This window comes from Lampetra planeri, chromosome 14 (assembly GCF_965212315.1).
Source record: "Lampetra planeri chromosome 14, kcLamPlan1.2.h2, whole genome shotgun sequence".
In the NCBI taxonomy this organism is placed as follows: Eukaryota; Metazoa; Chordata; class Hyperoartia; order Petromyzontiformes; family Petromyzontidae; genus Lampetra; species Lampetra planeri.
Window position 1 is genome coordinate 1,417,730 of NC_136120.1, and position 22,081 is coordinate 1,439,810.

Consider the following 22,081-nt stretch of genomic DNA (forward strand, 5'->3'; position numbering starts at 1 on the left):
CTCATCGCCGCACAGCAAACTTATGGCTCATGTTAGATGGTGGGTCAAAAATCCCCGCCATCTGTTGAAGAGCTTGTGCCAGTCACCCGATCCTCGGCTGGAATGGAGTAGAACGCTCTCAAGGCGGCGCCATCTAACACCGTTTGGAGCGCACGCTGCACTTCCCCCTCCTTCAATTTCACCAGTTCGCACGTAGCAGTGAAGCGGCAGCTGAAAGCCACCCAATCTCCGCCTGCCGCGACGAACTCCTTTACAAAGGGAAGGCGCCTCTTCAGAGCAGGCCCTTCAGTTTGCCTTTTTGGTTGGATGCCCGCGAAGGCGGGAACCCCATCCTCCGACTCGTTCAGCCGGCTCATCCAGGTCCATCACCATGGCGAGTACTGCCACAGCGGAAAGTAGGTTGGCCAAACGCTGGCCACACGCCCGCCTGTCTCTCCCCACTGCCGGCGACATGGTGAGGCCGCGTTCTTAGCACGGCTCCGCAGGCCCAAACCCCTCGCGGTCCATCTCCAGGCCCGCCTCTCCCAGGGCCGTCTGGGGGATCGCCCCCTCCTCATCTTCTTCCTCTGAAGCAGCCCTTGTAGGTTGTCTTCTTCTCGTGTACATTTTAATCCGACGCTATCCCTAGCTCTAGAGTATGTTCACTTCTGGCACTAGATGTAGTGTGTGTATCTCACGAGGCACACACAAGTCTGGAGGCACCACGATTTATTAGCACTTTAACAGGCTTATGGGTTAACCATGCTCGGGGTTATTCTAGACCCCTAAAGGGAGGTCTCTATATAACGGAGTCCCGACGACCAACGCTCCAAGGCCCCCGAAGAAACCCCGCACGGTAAGCTCCATCCGCCAGACAACCCGATCGCTCCGCCTCTGTCCCTCTTATCCTCTCGAGCGTGGCCTCGCTCCGCCCCCAGCCACGCCCCTTCCTCGGTCTCTCACGATGGAACCGGAGCCAGCATCACATGTCCTCCGGGTCCCCGTTTCCGGGCCCCCTTCACCACTCCATGTCGGCATGTCCTCTCTCTCTCTCTCCGACGGGACCCTACTCAGTAGGGCCTGCTTCCCCGCCACGTCTCCGTCGGCCCCCATCGAGATGTACGTGTGCACTCATTCACCAGTTGTGGTTATCATCGGCTTATACGCCACAGAGATGCTATTTATGTCTCTACACCTATTCAAGAGAAAATCAGCTGCATCATTGTCCATTAATTTGCATTTGTGTAATGCGGCATATAGGGTTCACTATGGTCTTTTATAAATGGCCCGAGGAGATTCACAATATCACACGTGTTGATAGCCACCACTCTGCAGTAAGGAAACCTTTAAAATCTCCTTTTGACATCGTGACCCATCGTCTTTTACGATTGTTGTCTCGCTAACACAACCGGCTGTGGTTTCGTATCTCTGACCGTGAAATTCCGAGTTCTGAACAAGGATTCCAATTCACCGTCGTTCATTTTTTGTTCCCATGTCTGGGCCATTACCAGTGCAACACTAACAATGAGCACATCGCTTTGGTACAAGCAGTTGGACTGGGATGGCAATAACTGGTTTACGGCATTTCAAGCGTACCCTGCGGTGCAGTGTACCCTGTGCCCATCTGTCGCGCTGCAATGTAATGCTCGGAATAGAAATGTCTGGTATGTTTCGGCATCTCTGACTCAGGTCCTGTCCTACTACACCTGACAAATAACCTTCACATTTGCCAGCACATCATATAACATAACAAATATGTTTATCAAATTTCCTGCGCCAAAACAAAAATCGTTGCTTTGACATTGAAAAAAGCTAAAAGCCATCTCTGTCACCAATCAATAGCCATGTATAGGCACTTGAACGGGCTTATCATACATTCCTATTCATATGTATTTACATCAGCGCATATGGGGGTGAGGAGATGAGGCCTTTATTTAAATACGCACCGCTCACCGGTCAGTACCTTTGCTGGAGGTGTCATTCTAGAACAGTCGTTTGTAGATTCAGCTCATTCATCGATGGAGCCCCACGACACCATCAGCTCTAGGGTGCTTCGTCTCACGTTTCTGCTAGGCCACGTTGCATTCGACCTGCATTATGTTATTTTCAGTTCATTTAATTGGCGTGCTGTGCTTTTTTGGAAAAAAAATGCACGTTTTATTTTCTTCACCCGACCATAAACAGACGCGCCGCGCCCTGCCTCTTCTCCGCCTCGCGCACACACTCTGTCCACTTCACAAAGGTAGAGCACTCCTCATGCCTCGGGTCACTGGGCAGCTGTTTTTCCATTGACATAACGTGGAGACATATATTGAGAAACTAGAATAAGGGCATTAATGTGTTCTTTGTAGAGACACCATTTTAATCTGTGAAAGGTCATGAAGTATAGATTGTTGCAGTTGCTTGGTGTTCTTACAAATCAACCGTGGAGCCGAGACCAGACCCACGTAGGATATTTGTATTGATGTATTTCAAATTGAGTGCTTTGCATGTATGTATGTTGGTCTAGCACCGTACGTAGCCAACCGTGTTCATCGGAGGTGCGTGGGAATGGCAACAATCGCGGATACAACGTTTGATCAAAACCTTAGAATAGTTTAAACATCTCCACGTCTGTGCTAAAATAAAACGTGCATCCATGAAAATATTCCCTCCCGAAAGATTGCGCGTGTAGAGCCATCTGCCAATCCAATGCTGGGTGAGGCTATCCCCGCGCCGTGTGGCTCTACTTCACTACGCTGGACAGTGGGTTGCCGAGGTCACTCTTGCAAATGAGGGTTTCTTGAGTGGCTCGCCGAGTTTAGCTCATCGACTTCACTTGAAGGCAGGCAGCACGGACATGGATTCATCGAGATACAGAACAACGATCGCTGTTGCCACACGATCAGGCATATTCCAGGCGATTTGGTTATATATATTAAACAAAAAATTATCACTGAGTTGTATAGCTCTTTTTTTCAGAAGCGACCTGGCCACGAATGATAAGCTCAACAAAGTGGCTTATCACATGGGAAATGTATAGAAGCCAAGTACTCTAAACGCACGTTGATTCTAAATGTGGAGGGGTAAAAAAACGGAGGTCCCGGAGGAAAATCCACACGACCTGGGGAGAGAGAGAGAGAGAACGTGCAAACTCCGAATATACAAGCGTCAGGGTTGGGATCGAACCCACGACCTCCTGTACACCAGGAAAGGTATTTAACATCTTGCCACTATGGCGCCCTATATATATAGGCTTCGGTATGTTATACGCTTCTAGGCCTATAAACCTAAATACTGTATCGTCATATGTATAGTTAACAAGATGCACGATTATAGCCTGCGTTGAAAGACACGGTAAACTCGTCGTTAGACGGCAGCCTCTCTACACCGGCCATCGGCATGTGAACGCGACCGTGACTTCCTGCATACTGCTATGAGTGTGTACACGACAGGCGGTTGTGGGGGGGGGGGCTTCGCTTTATCCTTGGCCAGGTGACCTCGCCTCCACTTTTATTTGTGCATTACCTCTACAGCAATAACGGTACGCAGCTGAATATCTTCCTCTGTCTCTCCGTGTGTCTCTCTGTGTATGGCTCTTTGCACGTCCCCCCCCCCCCCTTAGTCCATTCGTTTGTGTCCGTGCTGTCTTTCTCTCCCGATATCTCCATGCGGCTGGTTCAGTGTCTTTGTATCTATTTGGGGAGCGGTGGTGCAGCGGTTAGCGCGAGCTGTGCGCTATGAACCCGGCGATCCCAGTTCGATTCCCGCTCAGGGTCAACACCAGCGAAGAGTATCTGAGCCGGTTCTGGGCCTCGTCTAGGTCGACTCGGCCTCAAATTTAGTACCTGCTGCGGTGTCTAAAATCATCGCCACTGGGAGAGACAAAGGTGGCCGTGTATGGTGCTGTCCAACCACCCCCTCTTGTACCGTGCTGGCTCGCATAGATACTCGCGAACAGCACTTGCCCCAACAATCTGTTAAGGCTATACGGGGTGGGGATCTCTGCCTTTGTTATATAAATGTGTAATATTGGAATAATTTTTTCAATAAATCGAGAGATTTTTGAAACTAGCAAAGCAAAGGTCAGGCTTGCAGCCCTGCAATTTCTACACCAAAATGCTAGGAGTGAGCTCTATAGAAACCCTCTAGCTTCTGCAGGGTACATGATGTAACTCTTCAAAAATGGCCAGCCATCTTGTAAGAGGTGGGAGTACCGGCACGTTAGTCTACCACGTGCGACCCACCTCGAGACGAACTGGTGTACCCATCGATGCTGCTGGATGGGCAAAGGTGGCAAGCTTTATGGAATCGTCCATCGTTTCAACCGCCGTGTCGGAAAAATTAAGTCTAATTGCAAGCCCAGTGTTGCTAACCCTTGAATCTGACCTGCGCGTAAACATTCATTGCAGCGGTTGTTCTCAAGCACGGTCCACGTTATGAAGAGTCTTGCTGACATGCAATCCGAGTAACTCACTTCACCCACCGTGTTGGAGCAGTGGGCAAGCTATTGCCTGCAACGAAACGACTTCAAATATTGCCAAGTGACGACAGCCCTAGAGGGGGGTTAATGTATTTCATACAATCACTTCACCTGTCAACGGTGTGATGGGGTGTCTGGTGCAAATGCTCATTGCAATAGTGATGTGTGTGTCTATTATGTGCAATATTATTTATCGCCTTGTAGTTTATAAACAACAGAAGTTGCTTTACAATGCATTGCGGTGCTATATAATTATGTCCAATCACCGTTTTGTCTTTGCATAAGCAATTATACAGTATTCCACAATAAAAATTAGAGTTAGTATGTTTGTTTAGATTATTAATTTTATATATATATTGCATGGAGTATGTGCATTTTATCTACTATAATTGGTTTTAATGCGTGTTTGTATTATAGCAGCACATTAACCAGATATATAACTTTTATAACGCAGTTTGTGTTTTGGGAAATAATTACAGGAAGTAATTATTCTGTGAGAAAAATACAACACTCATGTAATGTTTTATTTTGTCAATCAAATGTCAACCCATGGCCACGAAACACCATGCAGCATGGAGCGAAGACATAATATTCCAGCAAGGCCCAACTCACACTTTCCCTTTACGATTTGCATGCTTTTACAAATTAGCTGATTACTAAAAAGTTGAATGGAATCACAACAGCTCTTTCGGACACGTGAAATTAATACAAAGGCAAAAAAATAGTGTACAGATAACATTTAACTTTCATTAGACATCATACGCTACGGTACTCACATTAGAAGTTCGGTACAACACTTGAATTGTTGGGATGCTGTCACATTGCAATGGTTCACACACTGCACGTACAACCCAGAGGGCATTGGTTCAATCTCCTGGCGTGGGAGTAAAAACAAATGGCAAAGTTTATAAACTCATCCACCATTGCCCACGCAGCAGTAGTGAATGGGTGCGCCACAGTTAGTCGATTGGAAATGTGGTGTCTGGTTGAGTAAAATGTGGGTACTCTGACATCTTCGAAGATGTCAGCGAAAAGGCTAAAAACCGTCGAGAGGGCTCATCAGTGCTCCCTCGAGTGCAAGCCCTTTGGCCGACAGTGGCATGAACAAGCCATTTCAGGACTGCACCTTTAACATACATCATGAGAAAAAAACATATGTTTATTAAACCTTTACATATTCAGTCCATGTATGCAAATATTAGCAGAAATGTGACCATTATCTCACTTGTGTGGGTTTCTTCATGGATATTGCCGCCAAGAGACAAAATAGCCATTAGAGAGGAATTAACTCGTCGTCGCAGAGAGCACACTCTGGGTTTGTGTTTAAAAAACAAAAAAGCAGAGAAAAACGAGGATTCTTAGTTTTGTGGTCTCACCTTAGTATCGCCTGGTTATAAATAGACGATGATGATAGCAAAAATGGTAGTCACAATCCCCCATTTCGTTTTAGGAAAATGTAACCTCTAACATTGAAATAACAGATTGTGCCTGAATAGTGGACCTGCATACAAAATATGGCACACAATCAGGGGGTATTGTGGTGTGTACAAACAGGGGAATTGTGGTGTGTACATGCACTCTCATCCCACTCGGTAGCACAACAGCAGCGTGCGTAGCCTGCGATCGACTCAGCCCTTCATCCCTCCAGGGTCAACAGAGGTTGTCCAATGGAAACACACAATCAGCGAACCTCCTCCTCCATAGCAATGGGGAAAATTCCATTGTTGGCACCAGAGCTGTACATAGACATGACCTGGTCTCATTCAAATGAGTGGGAAAGAAGTTTTACTTTGTACATAAATATAAAAATAAAAATGGTGTTCACGATTTCAAGCTTGTCATATAATGTGGTCATGTAAGATGCCGAGTTAGTTTGCTTAACGGCAGTTGCACTTTTTTATGTTTTGCTCCAAACTGGAGTGCCGTAAAAAGAATAAAGTCTTATTTCGTGCATGCATTATTCACAAATAGTTGGGAAAGGACATGAATACGTGAAGAGGGAGACTTGCAGAGAGAGAGAAAGTCGCTACTTCCAATTAAATGCATTGGAAGAAACGTGAACCTTGGTACACGTTGGATTTAGTCACAAATGTGACACCGCTTTGTATCCTTGTACAGAATGTGTGATTATTCTCATTTCATTGTTTTCTTTTTAAAATACGGTTTAATATGTTGTTGTTTTTTCCCTTTGTGGTGCTCTTCAATTATGTTTAGATGCAATTTATATTCGGAAAGAAGTCGACACTCACTCAGCATGCATATCCTATCGTGCATTAGTAAAAATTTTCATTTAAGCTTCAAATCAAGATTTTAAGTGTTGTTTAATTCTACAGATTTTTGGATAACTAAACAGCGATATGTAACTCATGCATGCTATTTGTTTAAATGGTGGAGTAACACATGCATTTAAAGATTATTCATGTTAAAATACGGGGTTAAATTTTTAATGTAAGCACCAAATGAGATCATCGAGTGCAGTCGCTCGTAAGTAACCGTGGGATTATTTAATAGAAACAGGGGTTGTACAGGAGCTGGTTCATCCTCCTTGCAGAATTACTTCAGGATAATGGATTATTTTGGAAATTGCATGTGGCATTCCCATTTGGAACTGTGGATAATTAGTATGAATGCAATATGAGGCGTGCAGTATTAAAGATAAAGAAAGTTAATCATGCATAACTGAAAAAAGAAGCATTAAGAAACTGTATTACTACTGAGATGTAACCATCGTAAATTAGGGCATGTCATATGGGGCTGTTCAAGCGCCTTTTGTGAAGAAGCAGGCGTAATGAGCAACATATCTGCGTAATGCTCTTATGCTTTGAAGCCGTGGGCCCGACGTGACACATCTCTTTTTATATGGCATCAGGCATATGCTAGCACATTGCCTTTGGTTATGTTGGAGTAATGACGATATATACATTACCTTAGAGCAGAGCACATGGCACGGACCACAGTTGCTAAGCAAACATGGAGCAAATATGTGAAATTGTGCACCGTGGATCAGATCATTACATCTGACGTTTGATGTAAAGCAGCGTACAGACCACATTGTTTTTGAAGGGGCACATGTTTACGCGTGTTCAATCTGTCGAGGTTATATTTGCATATGGGCGAAAGATTCAAGAATATGAATTCCTGCAGTCACGAAAGCTTTAGGTCAAGATTTAACCACCTCGATTGGGAGGGTTTCCACACAACTATTAGATCTTTTAACAAACTTCGAGACAAGAAGGCTCATCTGATCGAGTCGCTCACATTTCTGAAGAGATGCCGCGACACCAAGGTAACACCGATCATCTTGACACTGACTGCTGCTGCTGTCACTTCTCCCAATGCGTAACGGATCTTGTTCAGGGTTGGCCTAGCCCTGATCTCAGAGAGAATAAGATTGCTCCGATTTGAACTAGACAATTTAGACAAGACTCTCCTGAAATCACACTTAACATTTACGGAAAAAATGTCTACGTTTGATTGGGAACATGTACAGTAGATAACATGACAGCCTCTTCAGTCGCCTCAATGTCAGCTAAATGCAAAGATAACCTGGTTTCCAAGTTCAACCTCCTTTCCAAGAAGAAGCCAGACACATCAAAAAGTAACAGTGCAATTTCCGACAGCCTAAAATCGGTTCTAGCCAAAGGGTTGAATTTCGCAGTCACCCCTAAACGCATCCCAGTTGATGATATCATTGCCCAGGTCGACGTAGCCCTTAAGGATTTGGGACACATTACTGCAGATGTGGCAAGATCTTTCACAATACAATGGCCATCTCCGCAGCTTCGTCGTCGTGGAGGTAGCTCTCCTATCTTACATTTACATGCACATTTCTCACTTTAACATTACTAGCCCTGCCCAACTTGCTCATGACACTTGGGCTACACACATTTCAAACCTTTAAAACATCCTGCCTCAGCAGCTTTCCCGCTATTTTTTTTCTCCTGATGATGACTGCTTGCGTTGCGATCGAAACGTCGTAGTTTTTCATTATTTTTTTGTTATTTTCTTTGAACCTATCTACGTGACTTTACCGAAAGACCCAAGAATATATCATTTCTCTAGGTTAAACTTCCCATCAAACTTTATATCACAGCGGCACAGGAGAACTCCTCTTATCGGCAACCCTTTAAACCATGACTCTTGTTATCCATAGCAATTGTATTATTCGAGGCCATGTTATTCCTATTACACACATTTATTTTACTTGGATAAGTGGAATTACATCGGGAATTAATAGGATCCGCGATCTGTGTCACCCACACCACCGCGGATAAGAGGAGTTTGCCTTTATTGTACCAAACAATGGCTTTGGAGAGATGATTTTCACAAAACACAATGAATTATTCACGTAAATGTATGCTGTTTGGCTATTAATATGCTGCCTCAGGCACAAAAGATAATTATGCAAGGAGGTTTAACAGTTTTAGGGCAACTGGAGAATCACTGATATGCTGTTGTATTGCAGTAAGAGATGAACATCTTTTGACCCATTGCATCCGAACTGAAAGTAGCTTAAATTCTGGTTCAGAACATGGAGGGTAAAAAAAAAATACAAATCCCAATTTTTCAAGTAAATTGACAGTTTTAAAATAGAACTTGAGTTTGAGCATGGACCTCATGTCTTTTTGATAAACCAAAACACGGATGGCTTTCTGCAAGCCTCTTGAAAGACCTTCTGCCGTAATACATGTGAAACCAACTCGCCGAAGCAATATCGCGCTTCAGTAACTTGTATATTGACGAATGTATAAACAGAAAATGTAATGTTGCAAGTTTTTAGAAAATGGCGCATCAAGCTTACCGCTCTAGCTATTATTCATTCGATATATGTGTTCACGTGAAATATTAGTAAACAAATGCAGAATAAAATGTGCAGTTGCAAAAAGAATACACAGTGCAACATTTGGGAGGATTTAAGCATATCGGTAGGTAGTTGTTGTAGGGTGATAACACGTGTGCCTCAGAATAAAAAAGACATGGGTTCGATTCCCAAATGGAAAGTCTTTCTGTGTAGGGTTTGTATGCTCTCCGCGTGTTCTGCATGGGTTTCCCCTCTCATAACTAAACAAATATTTTTACTGGTAATGGCCAAACATCCCAAGAATGAAAATGCACCTGCAAATTACTCAATTGGATTACACATAGCAACATACCCTCCTCCCGTAAAAAGAAGACAACCACTGAAAAAGATCTGTGAGACTTATTGAGGCTTTCGTGGGCAAACATGAGTAATAAAACACAGACTTTGTGGCTTTTATTAACTCAAGTGACCTCATGTGACTTAAAAATTATGTGGCAATGTCCTTGCTGCTTTAAAACATATGTAAGATATAATGTATTAATGTGTGTGTGTGTGTAAAAATATCAGATTACAGCAGTGACACAATGTGTTAGATCACTCTGCTATGAACCTGGCAACCTAAGTTCAATTCCTGGCCATGGCTAAAAACAGCCACAAGTGATTTCTAAACTGGTCACGGGACCTCCCCTACTCCAAATCTGCACTGACCAATGTCGTGAAGTTTGATCGAACAACCCACATATGGGACTGACACGGTCATGCAGGTTGTTTCAATCCAATGCTCAATCCACTGCTGGATAGAGGCCCTTGCCATTGCCATCCCACATGCACCTGCGTTGCTGCCGTTCATTTCTACGGTGGCCGCCCCTCGAGCCTGTGTTTTCTTTTGGCTACCAATCCGTCACTCACGCCCACCATCATCAGCATGATGATGCAGTATGAAGATGAGCCATCATCATCATCAGCCCGATGATGATAATGATGATGATGGCCCGTCATCATCCTACACCACCAATTAGCACGGTTGGCTATGCACGGTGCGAAAGAAGTTCAACATACACACATACAGTATCATAATCCCTTCTAGCGGTGTCCTGCCCAAGCCCACCTCCATTAACAGCAAATATGTTGTCTCCACTTAAAGCTTTCGTGACTGCAGGAATTCATATTCTTTGGAAACTTTCGGTAAAGCCACGTAGATAGAACAAATAATAAAAATAGTAATGAAAAATAATAAAATTATTATTTTTTATTATAAAAAAAAATATTATTATAAAATAAAAATATTAATAAAAAAATGTATTTTTATTATTTCTATTATTTGTTCTATCTACGTGGCTTTACCATTAGACCCAAAGAATATGGTGTCTGATGCCGTTATTATTATGTCTCTCGGTCTAATTCCCAATACGCATCTCTCCATGGTTCTTCACATACTTTTACGCTTTGTTCAAAAGAATATATATCAGTGTCCAAATTTTCAATCCATGTGAGAGAGCAGGTAATAGGGTCTACTTGAACACTTTTATCAGGTAGCCCCGATGTCTGTGGACACGAATCAAACTCCCTTGGCTTTGTGTGAAAGTAAGACCCCCACACCCCCCTCGTTGGGTTCTTAGAGCAGTGTTGCCGCTACACGAGATAAAAATAGAAAATGGAGCAGTGGGGTCATAACTATTCTGGAGCATTATTACAAATTCAGTTTTCCAAAAACCACTCCAACCTGCGATCATTTTCCTCGGCATCAGTGTCAGGTTAACCTTCCTGGATGACACACCAGAATGCATTTCATTCAGTCCTGTATTTGAAACCTGGAAAGTTCCACTAACCCATACGTTCCTTCTTCCATCTGCAATATTTGCCATTGCATTCCTTGAAACAGGTGACATAACAAATGAAACGTACGGCAACCAAAATAACAGGAAGAGCCATTTTTGTTCGAATTCAGTTTAAAAAAACCTCAATATTTCAAGAGTAGCAATGTCGTCCTTAAAGAGTCGCATGCGGCTCTGGAGCTGCAGGTTGCCGACCCCTGGTCTAGCCTATTAAAGTCCAAGCAGTGGGGTCATAACTATTCTGCAGTGTTATTACTAAATGATGCCAATGAGCCATCCCACCAGCTCTATTTACCTCCCTTTAGAACTCCAACTGCCCCTTTCCTCTCCGACCCCTTCACCTTTCCTTCTCTGCTTCCACTTTAGAAGCTGTCAGTGCTACACTGTGTACAGCTTTACAAAACAAATTGACTTCATATTGCACTGCCAGACCAGATGCATTATCATCCACACTTGTAGTCGTGTATCACCCAGATTTGTGGGCAGCTCTTTGGACCATAAGGTCCAAATAACTTGCACAGCCATCGCTGCTGATAATGTAACGGAGATAATGATGGCATGCTTGAACTTATTGACAGAATCATATTTATGGAAAATACATTTCTCTTACTCTTTTGTTCTTTCGGTGAAGTCACATAGGTATAAAATAAAATAAATCACGACGTTTCGGGCGCAACACAAGCGTCCATCATCAGGTGAGAAAGAAACGTCGTGATTTAATTTATTTTTTACCTACGTGACTTTACCGAAAGAACCAAAGAGTATGGATTCCTGCAGTCACGAAAGCTTCAAATCTACATTTCCCTTGTCTGACGTTTATATATAATATTTTGAACACATTTATACAACCCATTTTAGCTTTTAACAGAAATTCTGAAGTTTGAATTCTACAGTAAAAGGTATCTTTGCACGGTTTCAAAGTACGAAATTTGTCTATTTATTTGCCCAAATCATCAAGAAAGCATTGCATATCTATTTTTTGAATTCCCTGTTACTAATTCTAAAAAAATTTTTCCAAGATTATTACATTTCCAAGCGTCATTAATTGATGGTGATGGTATTCTACGATTAATGAAATTTTTCTTAAAATGTTGCTTCATCAATTCCATAGCCCTATGTTACACTTTAACTGCTGTAGTCATAATTAGCTCAGACAAGGGCACAGGATGGCATAGACTTGCAAAAAAAGTCATGAGACATTAATGACTGTGGAACAACAGATTGGACTGCAGACTAAATATTACTCTCCAAATAGCTATCTTACTCATAATATTCCCACAGAGTATAATCATGGGAGTCTACATAGGGCTTCTTGTAAGTGAACCATTGTTTCAAGAAATTGTGGTCCCACAAGCCAACCAAGCCACCCCAATGGGCTTGCGAACATGATGAAACAACTACTGGGAAAAATGCCGATGGAAAATAATATTGGGTCCCCAAACAATTGTTCCCCTGCGGGGAATTAATATTTCTTCCCACCAGTGAACAGTTTGTTCTGCTCCCTGATTTATTTGTACCCCCAGGTGACCATTAGGAGTTAGTGTCGAGGTTAGCAGGCTTGTCTTCACCGTACGTGTGAGTGCTATTTGCAGAACCAAACAGTGATACAATGGCCTCCCCTCACAGGACATTTGAGTTTGACTTGGGGCCCTGCAGGGCTATGGGCAACGTAAACAATTTTCATCATTGCGTGAAACTTCGGCGGAATGGCTCAGGTTCTGTGGTGGATAAACCACCTGGTACCTAGGCACAGCACAGGTGTGTCTCGGTTGTACAGTAGAAAATAGGTTGAAGTGTTCTTGAGAAACAGACTCAGAAGCTTGCCTGCTGCTACATGGACTGACCTTGGAACCAGTCGAGACGTCATGGGGGACGGGGAGGGGTGGGATCGACTGCGGGGGGCTGAGCCCGTAGAGTCTCATGAAGTGTGGCGACACAGATGCATGCCACGCTGTTGATCTTGGAATGACAATTGATTAATCCTGGGCCGCCTAACCCACTTGGCAATGGTCGCAAAAAATGCAGCAATAAACTGCATAACCCCCATTGCATTCATTGAAGCCACCGGTTAATGGATTAGCTTCTTCCTAGACATATAATCTCTCACTTGTAATAAAGTCTCGGCAGCCACACAGATTAACCGGGTTTCCTCCGAGCTCAGCAGACGTGCCCTTTAAATCATTAATGTTCCCTTTTATCCAGAGGCACATGACTGTCCTGTGTGACCCAGAAACCCTTGAAAGTGACAAGTGAATACATACATTGGGTGCTGCGTGACATTTAAAGATATTGCATTGTGTCCAGACAGTGTTTTATGTTTGGAGAGGACAGGAAAACTGAAGCTGTGGCCAGCAATGTTATCGTTTTCCATGTTGTGGTCGCGCCATCTTGCTAAGAAGATGTTGTTTGGATAACGTTCAAGAATACCTGAACAAGAGCTCATATATTAGTCGCAAAACAAACACAGTATCACAATGTGAATGTGAAATGTGTATTTTTGTTATACCATTAATTCAGCGTAGATATGATGTAACCGAACTTGGCTAACATACAATTTGTGAGTGACTTTTTATAAAAAATATGAATGAGATGTATTTCAAAATTAAATGTGGACGTATATTTTGGTGGTTTTATCTATTGCCTATATATATTTTCTTTAAGTGCACGTTCTTTCCTTCTTGCTGTCGCAGTTATATGTTGCAAATAAGAACAAAGATAAGCTGCCTGCGAATACTTCAGTCAGCATGTAGACAAGTAGCACGCTGTTCATTGGGCACATATATGAATTGATGGACTTGAAAACATGAAGCGGCATGTGGTTCAGGTCAAGCAAGGAACAGAATATTTCCAGTGGGCAAACAACACACTCATACATTTTACTTGCACCCACAATCATTCGGAATTATTATTCGGAAGAAATGTAAAATTTATACGGTATATTTTTCTTAATTATTCGCATAAATCCTTGTATATCATACTTTCATTATTTAAAACAACCTAAGGGTGCCTAATAAATTTAACTAGTGCGGATGGAAGCAATTATCATTCTAATATATTACCAAGACCATGCTGGAAATTACACATAATGCATCCCAAATTGTGCATCCCAAATATGATGGGAGAGCCTAGAGCAATCAAATAAATAAATAAACAGCCAGCAGTAAGGCAGGTCAGGTCATGTTCACCTCCAATCTGGCAGCTCGCAAGCTGTGGTTGATGGATTGATTGAGGATGATAGCTATGGCAGTATCAGCATCGGCAGATATATGACTGTATCCCTCTATCAGCCAACGCCAGGTTGTGTGACAGCTTACCAGGGCCAAGGTTCAGCACTAGCCACCGTTATTGTATGTCGCCCATGAAAAATAATGCACTGTCCTTTCATATAAATACGTGAACTAATCTGAGAGTCATAATTCATTGCGAACATAATTTTTGCTTGCATGTCTATTCTGATACAAAAGGGTTTAGTTTTTTTCATTCATAGGCAACCGATTTGTGAATGTGTTGTTCACACTTTAGCATGCAAGTAGCGTTAATGTGATAATATGTATGTGATCAATACTGAAACACCATATTTATGAGAATACTTTGTTAGATGTGTAATGGATATGGGAAGTGGAATGGTAGTGCGCACGTTCACGCACTACACTATGAACCCAGAGATCTGAGTTTGATTCCTGGCAGTGGCTAACATCAGTGATGGGTGACATCTGAACTATTCCTGGGCCCTCTCTTCACCAAACTGCGGTGCCTACCATGGTGGTCAAACAAACTCTCATGGCTGATACAGTACCGGGAGCCCTTCAAGCAGCCATAGTTGATAAAGGGCTGTACAGTATATTAGCATTATTATTCACGATATTTATGATGTGTCTTGTGTGCAAATAATTAAGGAAGCATTACTAATTTCTAAAGTCCACTCACTGCAACCATAAATAAACATGTTGAATGTCTCGCTTGTTTGTTTTTAGGCTAACATGTTGAATACTCAATGCAATTGCTGTATGTTAGTCACACCTGAATCCAAATCTCAACAAACCCCAGTCTGGCAGATTGGCTCAGGGGAGCAGATGGTGTTGTTCATTTCCTGGTAAGCCACGTGTTTTTGTTACATGCTGCCATGAGTATTTTGAAATTCTGCCAGAAGCAGAGGCAATGACATTTCTAGCTTCATTACTTAATAAATGTACTTGTAAATTATATTTCAAAAATGTGGAAAATATGTGGCGCACACAATTGGACTTTTCCAGAAGAGGTAATAAAACCGATGTAAAAATTAAATGTTATGTTCTTATTTTCTGTCACGTCTGGGTGAGTTCTACAAGCGATTCTAGATTTGAAGCTTTCGTGACTGCAAGGATTCATATTCTTGGGTTTTTTCGGTAAAGTCACGTAGGCAAAAATAAATAAATTAAAATTAATAAAAGTAAAATAAAAATAAAATAAAAAAATCACGACGTTTCGGAGGCAACACAAGCTTCCGTCTTCAGGTGGAACCGTCACAGCACGATTGCTGTATCAAGTAAGAAAAATTCCAAGAAAACCGTCCTTGTATATATACTGGTTGAGGGTGGGAGGAGCCAAGGCAGGCCCCTGGATATTATTATTATTGTGAAGTTGGTGCGTCTAAAGCCGCTGCTAGGAATGAGCCTTTGTTGTGTAGACTGGTTGAACTGGGAGGTTCCAAGAGTTGTTAAGGTGCGGCTGATGTAAAGGTGCGGCTGCTGTAAATGGGACTGAGCCTTTGTTATGTAGATGAAACAGCACTTTGCTACGTTGCAGGGATTAATTCTAGATTGGCAAATATGTGTGGTAAAACTTAAAGCAGGAAACCAGTGTGTGAAAAAAGAAGAAACTATACGGTAACTGAAGAATAGTGCCTGTCAAATAAGATGGTCCAAATATGCGTAGTTAAATCTTTTTTGCATCGTTAATAACATCTTTCCAATGATCATTAAGTTTGTACCCATCATCACGGTTGAAATTATGTCTGTGTTTGTATATTTGGATGGCTTCGTGTACAAACCTTTGATGGTAGCCAGGAGGTTTGCAGAGTACCTTGGTCTCGGAAAAGACAATTTCATGAGAGCCCACAGCATTGTAGCAATGATCGGCAACGATGGAAGAATCAGTTTTGCCGTGTTTCAGATCTGACTTGTGCTCGCGGACACGATCAGAGAAACGAAACGTCATATCTCTGATCGTGTCTGCGAGCACAAGTCAGATCTGAAACACGGCAAAACTGATTCTTCCGCCATTGCCGATCATTGCTACAACGCTGTGGGTTCTCATGACATTGTCTTTTCCGAGACCAAGGTACTCTGCAAACCTCCTGGCTACCATCAAAGGTTTGTACACGAAGCCATCCAAATATACAAACACAGACATAATTTCAACCGTGATGATGGGTACAAACTTAGTAATCATTGGAAAAATGTTATTAACCATGCAAAAAAGATTTAACTACACATATTTGAACCATCTTATTTGAAAGGCACTATTCTTCAGTTACCGTATAGTTTCTTCTTCTTTTTTCACACACTGGTTTCCTGCTTTAAGTTTTACCACACATATTTGGCAAATCTAAAATTAATCCCAGCAACGTAGCAAAGTGCTGTTTCATCTACACAACAAAGGCTCATTCCTAGCAGCGGTTTCAGCCGCACCACCTCTAGATAACAAAGGCTCAGTCCCATTTACAGCAGCCGCACCTTTACATCAGCCACACCTTAACAACTCTTGGAACCTCCCAGTTCAACCAGTCTACACAACAAAGGCTCATTCCTAGCAGCGGCTTTAGCCGCACCAACTTCACAATAATAATAATAATATCCAGGGGCCTGCCTTGGCTCCTCCCACCCTCAACCAGTATATATACAAGGACGGTTTTCTTGGAATTTCTCTTTACTTGATACAGCAATCGTGCTGTGACGGTTCCACCTGAAGACGGAAGCTTGTGTTGCCTCCGAAACGTCGTGATTTTTATTTATTTTTAATTTTACTTTTTTTAATTTTACATTTTTATCTACGTTACTCTACAAGCGATTTACATTTTAAACAAGCCCAATTATTCTAACCTTGATAACTACTCAAAGTTTGAGCAACATAGACTCAAAATTCAGTATCATCACCAGCCATGGTCAATCAATTCTTGAATTGAATGTCTCCCCTTGCCGTCACCACCCCACCTGGACCTGTGATGCCACTATTCGTCTCGCTCCCGTGCAATGAGCCAAATTCATCACTCTCTCCCCGCAGTGGCCGTTCTCTCAAGCGTTTTCATTTCTATTTTTGCACCCATTTAGCTGCAATTCCATCACCAGTCTCGTCCATTAGCCATCGCCATCGACTGGCCGTGCATCCTTGGACATGGCCACTTTCTCTTTAACAGTCAACATGACGTCTCTATGTGTGTCTCGCACATGCATTTGTTCTCTGATCCATACATTTCTCTGTCTCTCAGTATATTCTCCAGCATGCAACTCTCCATGCTTTTTTTCTATTTTCTTTATGAGTAGCAACGTTTGTGATCTATATTGAGCATAAACATGTGTTCCAATTTGTTTGTCCAGAGTGATATCTCCAGTTGACAGGCTTTGAATTTTCAAATGTATGTGTTGTATCTGGCAATGGTCAAGTTTAGAAGCCATCCTCATTGTACCCTGCGATACCCAGTACCTCCCTACTCGTTCACCTTCCCAAGGCTCATGGATCCAAGCAACTTGAGACTGGGGGGGGGGGCATGTTTCGCGTGGGGCAATTATGCCGGTTGTTTGACCGTACTTTGTGATTCTGGTGAGTACGGTTTGGCGAGGAGAGCACATGGCACATGCAGTCTCACCTCTCCCCGCGGGAGCCTTCGTGCAGCATCGCTGCATAAATAAAATATATATTTGAGGATTAACACAATAAAAAAACACGTATTTAGAGGTATAAAAATAAATACATATCATGATGAGCTGTTAAGACAATCAAATTCCTTAACTCGTTTGCCTTTAATATCGCAACTATTACAGATTCCGTTTATTTCCGCAGAGGTGTTTGAGAAAAATTAGATGCTGAGTGCGATTCATTTTTTCGGGGAGCGGGGGGCGAATCATAGCCACTGTCAGCATGGCACAATCACGGCGCAGCCTGAGTGCAGGAGGGAACCTTTTTATTCTCCGATGGGATCATACACACCACAAAAGCACACCACCTAATTTGGGGCCAGCCTCTCAAGTGATTCAATGGTTCTTTAAAATGTTCATTCCATTTCTAAACGAGATATATATTCATCGGTTTTTTTTATTCCCCGCAGTGTGTGTGCTCATTTACAACAAGACAAAACACGCCGAGATGGGGAGATGCTGCCGCGGTGCTAAGGGTGAGCACGCTGGGCTTCAGCAGCGACCAGTTCGATCTCCGGGTTTCAGTTGAATCAATGGTGCAGGTGCGTTCAATCCCCCCTCCCCTTGCCCCTGTTCACCCAGCAGGAATCAACGGGTTTCACCAGAGTTCATTTTTATCGGCAGGTTGCATGTGGTGGGGTAAAGAATGGATACTCCTACCTGATCTGATATAGATATGGTCAGCGTAGAACAGTTGGCGTAATGCTCTGTATATATAGCTGCCTCTAGTGGAGGACCTTCCACCAGCGGTGATGTGAGCAAGTAATTGCAGGGCTGCACTTTTACCCGTACTGAGATGGAGTAGATTCACCATGGAAACATCGTGTGCGGGTCACTCATCTGTTTGTCCGCCATCCAGATTAAGTGCCACGTCCCAGAGGTATTGAGTACTCCGGCATAATTTGATTGGTCCATACCACACAGGTACTCTTTAATTTGCTTTCTCAGCCTGTTTCTTTTTTTATGTATTGCCATTCTTTGCCAAATGATAATGCAGCGTTGGTATTGAATAGGAAAAAATGGCACAGTGCATTCATTTTTGTATAAATTAAACAGATTGCGCGAAGGGAATAGCGACGTGATTTAAATGATCTGTGCAAAGGCTGGAATGGCGTCTCACATTGTCACCCTTGTCAAAAGCGTGTGGGCAGTCATTAGCCTTTGCGTTGACGACAACACAGAAGCATGTTGGACCAGCATTCCCAAGGTACTTTGTATGCTAATTACAGCTAGATACGGCGGAGACAAACCACTCTCAGTGTGTTATGATTTATAGGCGTATCGCATCAGGACATTGCCATGTGAACCATTGCACCAATTAATCAGGCCCGAGATGCTGTTTTATTCATAATGTTAAATACCTAAGAACAACTTGTGCCGTGTGTACTCTCTACCCGCTACTTTGCGGAGGACACGTCATTTACAGGAATAAGGTACGCAGGTTGACGTCACCTGCATCTGTGTTGAGTTTTAATAATAAACCAGTGCGAGTTCAAGTGGAACTAAAATTGTATTCAAAAACATCACTTATCACCCTGGCAATGACATTAAGATCAAGAGACTTAAATATTATTACTCTCCTCCAATGCGCATGTTAAGCCTACTGGTGAACGGTGGGTAAGTAAATGCCTACATGTAATATGTACGTTGAACTTCTTTCGCACCGTACGTAGCCAAGCGTAATCGGAGGTGCGGGAAAATGACAACAAACTTAATACAAGACAAACAGTTCTAAAGAAATACGTTTTCAATTGGGATTTGAAAGTGCATAGCTCCAGTGGCTTCCGAATAAAACGGATGGCCATGTGGGAGAGGCTGCGTCTATCTGATGAGTCTGTCTCAATGACTCTCGTCCGTGTCATTATGCGTTCTGGGGCTTACAGCAGCCTCTCGTCCCGTTGAGTGTTTAGCCAAACGTACCCTACGTCTTCGAGTTACCATCAGTTGCGCAATGTAAATGCTAAAGAGCTCGAGTACAGGTTGAACACCACATCTCTCCGTTCCCTTGTGTCACCGTATATCGTTTATTGTAAAATTCCAATCACAGTTCCTATGATCACTGTTACATTGCTTTTGTAGCTTTATCTTGGTGATTCGAAAACGTTTTGGTTTAGCCATATTTGTTTGTTGTAGTACAGAGTTAGACTGATAACTTTAATCTAAATTGTCTTATGGTTGTTATTATTTGACTTGCATCCCACTGGATTTTTGCACACAGCATTGATATGCGGTGCTTTTTCTGGAAGGCTTTACTGTTTTGTCCTGGATTTTTCTGTTTGCGCGTTGTCACTTTAAGATGTTTCTTGTTCATGTTTTTGTTTGTTGCGGTTGCACCCGAGTCAAGAGCCGATTGGCTTACAGGGCTATACCAAATAAATGAAACTGAACCGATTTAAATATTGACTAAACTGACATTTTCCTTCTCAACGTGATTTTCATATCTTCGTGGCTTTTATTTAATGAAAAAAATGCATCTCTGTATCCTGTTTGGATTTATTACTGCGTATATTATTTTATTAACATAATTTAATTACCGTATATGCCCACGCATATTGCATGGGGGTGGAGTGGTAGCGTATAGGGCAATGCCTGGCTAAAGTCAGTTTAAATTATGTCAACATAAAATCCTGGATTATATATGTGAATATGCACATTCGATATCAAACGACTATTTTTCCTGCTGAAAAAATGAGAGTTGGGCAATTGACGATGAATAGTTTGCACGTGGTAATAAATTACCTAAGAAGCTGCATGTTGAAGATTGCACTCATCTATTGGCCAGAATAATACAACCTTCTTAGCCAAAGAGTTTACTTATGTGTTCAACACTTGCAAGGGGAATTAATCTAACTTAAAATGGGGCGCGTTGAAAATGCATCTGAAACCCTTCATGGCAGAATGTGCCCTTGCTTCCTTCGGGAAATTCAATAATTTAAGCAATTTCCCCCCTCTCTGGGTGATTTAAATGATTCATTCACACTCTTTCCATCGCTCACTCCACACTCTCCGGGATGTGTGACCTACTTCAACTTGCACACGAGGACTGCATGTGGAATGGTTGAGCCTCGCAATGTTACGAGAGTCCTTTCAAGTTGTCCCCTACACGTACAGCCTGTTAGGTAACTCACCGCTGGCTGAGGGCTCCTCAACCCTGTGCGGGTCACGAGAGGATGTTTGACCATACTTCACCACACCGGTCAGTGGAGGTTCGTGAGCGTTGGGAGGAGTGAAGTACAATTCTTCCGCACTGCCCTCTACTGCCCACAACGCGTATTGCTTGTGTCTTTTGCACACAGTGATCATCCAGGCTCAGACCTGCTTAGCTTCGGAGGTCTGGCAGGATCGGACGCGTTCCAGGTGAATATGTTCATTAGCACAATTAATTAAACAATATTGCAGGATTATTTATTTAAAACACCTTTATATGTAGCTATACAATATCTTTATTTGGTATATGTTTTATTCATTGCTCTTTTTATATGCCACCTTTGTCCTCACGGTCATCAAAGCACCACATATACATTTGTAGGGGACTGTACATGGCAAGGGGTGATAGTGGGGTCAGTGGAGATGGGTGGAAACACGTGCAGGGAAGGTTCGAGAAGGGAAGTAGAAGAAGTCTGCTGGAAGAATCTACCGGGAGGAAAGTGCTGGAAAGTCACGGGGCATGGCCGGGCGGGTATATAAGGGGACTGAAGGACGACTGCAGGTGGACGACATCAGGGTTGACTTGCTGGAGATCGAAATCGTGGAAACCATCGGGCCAACTGTCCGAGATCTCCATGGAGGAAACCATCAAGAAAGGCTGTCCGAGATCTCCATGGTGGAAATCATCAAGAAAGACTGTCTGAGATCTATATGGTGGAAACCATCAAGACGGACTGTTCGAGATTCATCTAGTGGGAACCACCGGGGCTGCAGAGAGGCATGGCTTTGTGAACGTGCTATTCGTACTCTCGCCTTGTAAATAGGGTCCTGTAAAATATATCTAGAAAATGGAACCTGCGAAGGAGCTTCTTTACAAATTTAATAACACCAGTTTTGCCTTACATCACAGGCTCATAACAGTTGGCGATGGCTTTGGGAGACCTTTATCCAGCAGTGGATTAAT

The 22,081-nt window shown here is 42.8% G+C and overlaps 1 long non-coding RNA gene across 1 annotated transcript in view; it reads right to left on the reverse strand.

Moving 5' to 3' along the window:
• Window positions 1-443: 443 nt before the first annotated feature.
• The window catches only part of LOC144722280 (uncharacterized), a 34,894-nt gene continuing 13,256 nt past the window's right edge, over window positions 444-22,081 (reverse strand). Inside the window, exons 4-6 of the long non-coding RNA XR_013586024.1 lie at window positions 5,218-5,315; window positions 4,348-4,472; window positions 444-3,082 (exon numbers count right to left, since the gene is read on the reverse strand). This is a non-coding gene — a long non-coding RNA (uncharacterized LOC144722280). The remainder of the gene's footprint in view (window positions 3,083-4,347; window positions 4,473-5,217; window positions 5,316-22,081) is intronic.